Source organism: Bison bison, unplaced genomic scaffold, assembly GCF_000754665.1.
Source record: "Bison bison bison isolate TAMUID 2011002044 unplaced genomic scaffold, Bison_UMD1.0 scf7180017864387, whole genome shotgun sequence".
Classification (NCBI taxonomy): domain Eukaryota; kingdom Metazoa; phylum Chordata; class Mammalia; order Artiodactyla; family Bovidae; genus Bison; species Bison bison.
Window position 1 is genome coordinate 411,266 of NW_011494959.1, and position 7,491 is coordinate 418,756.

The window sequence follows — 7,491 nt, forward strand, 5'->3', positions numbered from 1 at the left end:
TATTTTGGGCAATAGGATCTTGGCTGCAGAACTTGATTTAACTGCTAAAATATTAACCTTACTCATTGGGAAATGTATTTGTGAAGTGTCATGCAAATTAGTATTTTATAAAGTAAAATATGACTATTAACTAATTTGCTCATAGCTTATAATAGAGATAAGAATCAAGTTTTTGTATTAATGTATATGATGCAATGATTCTTTAAACATCCACAATTTCAATAAATATAATACCCAATATATTCCAAACACAAATATCAATCTTTGATTTATTCAATCATGTATATTGCATGTTATATTTAATAATCACCTGTGAATCACATTTTCTATAAAGAGACAATACATCTTTCATTCAAATACCCATGGAACACAGACCTGTTGTACATATTTAGTATACATTAGGACATAAAACCTGAGTAAATTTTTATATGTAAAAATTAAGCAAACATCATCAATAGTAACTACTACTGAGTATGAATACATAAAATCAAAGTGTTGAGCAGATATGCCATTCTATGTTTAGAATATAATTAAAATCAGAAAATCATTATCATTAAATCATCATGGGTGTATAGTGTGACAAGAACTGATAACTATCTCGAAGTATATGTGATACTCACTTTCTGTATCTCTATAAGTTTCCCATGGGCCCCTGGGTGCCTACCTAAACATATTTTTCTCAGCTTCTCTGCAGACATTGCCTTAGGTATAGATTCTGACCTCATGTAGATTAGAGTGCAAGCAATGGATGCAGACCAAATTATGACCTCAAATGGACAAAGTGTACCATTCCCTTTAGTGACGACAGTGACTCTCAATGGCAAGAGCCAGAACAGTCATTTGGGACTGTCTGTAGTGTCGTGCAGATCAACAGGAGAGGAAAAGTCATGGGTCTATGAGTCTGAAAACCTCTTTTTCTGGCTTTGGACAAGCTTCTTGCACATATACTTGAGGGAGAAATAAACTATTTAAACCATCCTAAATGACGCATCTTTACTTTTTATTCATGCCACACCTGGGTAATATATTTATTCCATAATAATCATAGCTCATTGCACCATTTTTTTTTCCACCCCAAATATGGAAGACAAGATAGAGCTCATCTTCACTCTGATGAATATTCCTCCTAAGATTTCCTCTGTGTAAAATTCTCTTGCTCAGATATCTAACTCATTTGGGCACTCACTTGTTTTAAGTCTGTGTTTACATTGTAGTTTTTCTTTTAGCTTTTCCTTCATCACCCTTTACAAAAAGCAAAAATCTCCTTGCTCTCAATATTCATAGGTCTTACTCAGATTAATTTTTCTCATATGTGTGCATGCTAAGATGCTTTAGTAATGTCTGACTCTTTGTGACCCTTGGACTGTAGCCCACCAGGCTCCTCTGTCCACGGGATTCTCTAGGCAAGAATACTGGAGTGGGTTGCCATGCCCTCCTCCAGGGGATATTCCTGATCCAGGGATCGAACCTGTGTCTCTAGTCTCTTGCATTGGCAGGTGGGCTCTTTACCATTGGCAATACCTGGGAAGCCCCTTTTCTTATAATATTTATCAAATTATGATATTTATTGGCATATTTTAAATCATCTGTCTTCCCAACATCATGCTGGCAGAAGTATTCTACATTTTCATCATTGTTATGTTTTACAAACTTAGAATACATAGTAAAAACAGGTGCTCCATATTTAATGAATAAGTGAAAGAAGAATGGAGGAAAGAAAGTAGTACAGGAAATAAATGAGAATAAAAGCAAAAAGAAGAAAAGATAAAGCAAAGAAAAGCAAGAACACTATATTTGTGATTCAAGAAAAAAATATTCCTTTGAATGGCATCTAGGAATTCCCTGGTTGTCCAGTTGTTAGAACTCAGAGCTTTTACTGCTACAGTCCACGAGTTCAGTCCCTGGTCAGGGAACTAAATCCCACAAGCCATGCATTGTGGTCCAAAAAATAAGAAATAAAAATATGGAATATAAAAATTACCAGTTGATTCAGATTGACAGAAACACAAAATACTGTAACAGATAATACTGGTGAGTGGCACTGGGACCATAATTTGGATCACAATATATATTATCTTCTGATTATGTTGATGTTGTTCTGTTTGTTGATTGTTTTTTAATTGATGTTCATGTAATGCTCAGTATTTATATGAAATGTCATGACATGTAGATTTTGCAACACCATTCATGGATACTTTTGTAAAAGATTGAAGGATGTATGTAATCATTAAAGAAGAAATACTAGCACATAAGTCAAAATAGAAAAATAAAATTTGATAAGTAAATACAATTACCATGGGGAATGACACATATCAGTAAAAAAAAAAAAAGTAAAGGCATCAGAGCAACAAAAACAAAACATTGATTAGGTACTATAAGGGGCTTCCTTGGTGGCTCAGATAGAAAAGAATCTGCCTGCAATGCAGGAAACCTGGCTTTGATCCCCAGTATTCTTGCCTGGTGAATTCCATGGAAAGAGGAGCCTGGTGGGCTACAGTCCATGGGTTCGTGATGAGTGGGACATTACTGAGTGACTAATACTTATGCACTACAAGGGAAAATTAGGAAAACTGCAGGAAATCTTTATTAATCTTTCCCACTGGCATTTTTTAAAAACTGAGCAAAGAGCTAGGCAATAAGGAGAAACTTTAGTTTAAAAAAACAAAAAAGAGAGAGTAGGTAGATTAAAAACAGTAAAACAAAGTATATTCTATGATTCTTAGTAATATGCAAGGGAAACAATATAAATGAAATCACAGTGGCAGGTGGCTATATAGTTTCAAGAAAATAAGAAGCAAAGGGATTGGATTGGTGTAAATCTTTTGAGAAATAGTTCTGAAAACTGATGAGCAAATCATGTAGTATGTTCATAGGCCCTAAGTTTATACCTATAGCAGTTGATAAACTAGTGGAACTGGACAACATGGAAAATATGAGGCTTTGCATGGCAAATGATCCCAATTAATTAATCAATTTTTAACATTGTATTATTAATTCATGACAAAGCTCATTAATTATTTGTTCTAAATTACATATGAGGCAACATTAAAGTGTTTTAAAGTCAAGCCCTAATGGTTTTTTAGAAACCCCCATGTGCCTATGCCTACATGCTCAGTTATGACTTTTTGAGACCCCATGGACCGTAACCCACCAGGGTCCTCTGTCCATGAGATTTCCCAGACACGAATACTGGAGTGAGTTGCCATTTCCATCTCCAGGGAAATCTCCTGCATCTCCTGCATCTCTTGCATTTGCCACTGCGCCATGTGGGAAGCCTTCTTTAGAGGTAGTTCTTTTTAAATCTTATGGACAGAAAACAGGATACTCAGAGCATGGATGCTCCTCAAACCTGTGCAGGAATTTTCTAGGATATACGCTCTAAGTGTGCTTCAGATGGGGGAATTTACTTATCTCATAGAATTGCAGTCCAACAAGGATGCTGTCAACTTCAATAAAATGGTGTTTGAGATTAATAGGAGTGTGGTAAGACCTTTCTTCTTGATTTAAGGCTTCAAAGGACTAATTACTTCTCCCCTGTAGTACAGATATACCCTACACCTGCAGGCCTAAGCTGGATTTCCTGTTCAGGATTTAGGAAAAATGGACTTGTATTATAACTTTTTGCCATCTAATGTGTCCTAATTGCTATATCCATGACTTTCTAATAAATTTTTAGTCTTATAACTAATACAATATTGTAAAGTAATTAGCCTCCAATTAAAATAAATACATTTAAATTAAAAAAATAAAATAAAACAACAAAATTCAATTTTTGAAAAGTTTTTTCATTTTCTTTAGTCGATTCTGGCTTTAAAAATGACCTATTTCTTTAATAACTCAGTTTTTAAAATAGCTCTCTCTAGAACATTCTTGTCATCTCAAAGCCCCTAAATTTTTCTTACTTTCTCCCTCTGAGCTTCCGTGTGCATGCACAAAGATATGTGTGTGTGTGTGTGTGTGTGTGTGTGTGTGGTGTGTTTATTTTTATTTAGTAAACAGGAGATGGCAGTATGTGACCATTATTTCAAATGTGAAGTAATGAAATTATCTAGCACTTTGTCTCATAATGTATCATACACACATCCACAATGCCCTCTATTATTTTGCAAGTTATAGTAAAGCATTATATATTTAATTTGACAAATGTATTAGGAAAATGATCTCATTTCCTTTTGTTCATTGATATGAGATACTGTGAACCAAAAAAAGAGATATTTTTATAAAGTCAGTTGTGCTGTATGTACTCAGTTGCTCAGTCTTGTCTGAACCTTTACAACCCTATGGACTGGAGTATGCCAAGCTCCTCTGTCCATGGGATTCTACATGCAAGAATACTGGAGTGGGTTGCCATTTCTTTCTCCAGGGGATCTTCCTGGCCCAGGGACCAAACCTGTGTCTTCTGTGTCTCCTGCATTGGCAGGCAAATTTTTACCACTAAGCCACCTGGGAAGCCCTAAAGTCAGATACTGAATAAATTAAAATATTTAGAAAGTAATAAAGACTGAAAGATATGCCTATAAAAGCTTGCACTTTCAGAAGTTTATGCATTGCATGCATTTATAAAAATGATAAAGTTCTAATTTATTTATTGTGGATGGAAGCCATTTAACAGTGATTTTAAATATATAAATAAATCTAGGGATAGTGCTTATCAATTGGTAAAAAAGAAAAGTCAACTGAAAGAAAGTGCTAACATCACCAGCCAAGTTGTCATTTTAGTGTGTAAGTTAATAGGTATTCATAATGTGGCACACACTGTTGCTAGTTTCTCAAAATAATTTGTCCTTGGTTTTTTATGGCTCTGAGTCTCCCTCCATAGAAATTAACAGTGTCAGGCCCTCAAACTATTGTCTTCCTTTTCACTAGAACATGAATCACCTTCTGCAAGCAAGGGGTGGATGACTGGAAGAATTCTGAAACAGAGTTTTCCTCTTGATAGAAGAGAAAGTCATATGTGAAGAAAGTAGTTTTCTCTTCCTGTGTTTTGTCAATTCTGAATGAAAACAGTCTTGGAACTTCCATGATCACATTACAAACATGAGGGAAAAGGAAGGCACATGTTTCATGAGAAAGCTGATAGAGATACTATACATTTTTGCAGCTGCTGTAAGAGCTGGCTACAAAATTTTTGAAGACTAGTGCATCCAGTCCCATCACCTCATTGCGTTTAGATGAAGAAACAATGGAAACAGTGAAAGACTTTATTTTGTTGGGCTCCAAAATCACTGCAGATGGTGACTGCAGCCATGAAATTAAGATGCTTGCTCCTCGGAAGAAAAGCTATGACATGCCTAGACAGCATATTAAAAAGCAGAGATGTTACTTTTCCAACAAATGTCAGTATAGTCAAAGCTATGGTTTTTCCACTAGTCATGTATGGATCCAAGAGTTGGGCCATAAAGAACACTGAGTGCCAAAGAACTGATGCTTTTGAACTGTGGTGTTGAAGAAGACTCTTGAGAGTCCCTTGGACTGCAAGGAGATCAAACCAGTCAATCCTAAAAGAAATCAGTTCTGAATATTCATTGGAAGGACTGACGCTGAAGCTGAAGCTCCAATACTTTGGCCACCTGATATGAAGAGCGAACTCATTGGAACAGACCCTGATTCTGGGAAAAATTGCAGGCAGAAGGAGAAGGAGATGACAGAGGATGAGATGGTTGGATGACATCACTTATTCAATGGATAAGAATTTGAGCAAGCTTTGGGAGATTGTGGAGGACAGGGAAGCCTGGCAGGCTGTAGTCGATGGTGTTGCAAAGAGTTGGATGTGACTGAGCAACTGAACAAGTGCATAATTTAAAAAAAAAAAATTAAAAAGTTGAGACTACTTTCTTCATAAAATAGCAAAAAGGTGTTGTTAAAAGTAATAAAATATAAAGTTTACTCTTTCCCCCATAGTCTCTATTATTGTCTTGATGTTTTCTACTTTAATTTAACATAAAGAAAAACTTTAAAATTTTTAGCATGACATGTCCAATTTATTCTTTATACAATTTCAGTTTTAATTGCAAATATAATAGCATTTAGCATTTGCATTAACTAAAATGACACAATTCATGTCCCATAACTTGTACATGCATTGTTATTTTGTTCTTACCATTGAAATGAAAACTTTGCTTAAAACTAACTTAGAAATTCAGACTTCACTTCTTGACATGTGCCCACTCTACCACTACTCTCTCTTCATCCTCAGATCAGATCAGTCGCTCAGTCGTGTCCAACTCTTTGCGACCCCATGAATCACAGCACGACAGGCCTCCCTGTCCATCATCAACTCCAGGAGTTCACTCAGACTCACGTCCATTGAGTCGGTGATGCCATCCAGCCATCTTATCCTCTGTCGTCCCCTTCTCCTCTTGCCCCCAGTCCCTCCCAGCATCTGAGTCTTTTCCAATGAGCCAACTCTTCGCATGAGGTGGCCAAAGTACTGGATTTTCAGCTTCAGCATCATTCCTTCCAAAGAAATCCCAGGGCTGAACTCCTTCAGAATGGACTGGTTGGATCTCCTTGCAGTCCAAGGGACTCTCAGGAGTCTTCTCCAACACCACAGTTCAAAAGCATCAATTCTTTGGTGCTCAGCCTTCTTCACAGTCCAACTCTCACATCCATACATGACCACAGGAAAAACCATAGCCTTGACTAGACGAACATTTGTTGGCAAAGTAATGTCTCTGCTTTTGAATATACTATCTAGGTTGGTAATAACTTTCCTTCCAAGGAGTTAAGCGTCTTTAATTTCATGGCTGCAGTCACCATCTGCAGTGATTTTGGAGCCCAGAAAATAAAGTCTGACACTGTTTCCACTGTTTCCCCATCTATTTCACATGAAGTGGTGGGACCGGATGCCATGATTTTCGTTTTCTGAATGTTGAGCTTTAAGCCAACTTTTTCACTCTCCATTTTCACTCTTCATCCTACTAATGAGTAAAAAAAAGAACTGAAAGGAAAGAACTATGGTTCATTCTGTCTTTCCCTTTTCTTCTATGTTATTATTTTCATTGTATGTTCTTATTTAGTCGCTTAGTAGTGTCTCACTCTTTCTGACCCCATGGACTGCAGCATGCCAGGCTTCACTGTCTTTTACTATATCCCAAAGTTTGCTCAAACTCATGTTCATTTTGTCGATGATGCCCTTGAACCATCTCGTTGTCTGTTGCCCCCTTCTCCTCTTGCCTTCAATCTTTCCAAGCATTAGAGTCTTTTCCAATGACTTGGCTCTTTGCATCAGGTGGCCAAAGTATTGGAGCTTCACCTTTAGCATCAGTCCTTCTAGTGAATATTCAGAGTTGATTTCCTATAGGAGTCACTGGTTTATCTCCTCACAGTCCAAGGGACTCTCAAAAGTCTTCTCAAGCACCACAATTCAAAAAAGCATCAATGCTTCAGCACCCAGCCTACTTTATGGTTCGGTGCTCACATCTGTATATGACTACTGGAAAATATAGCTTTGAGTATATGGATTTCATTGTATATAGTTGGATAATCATA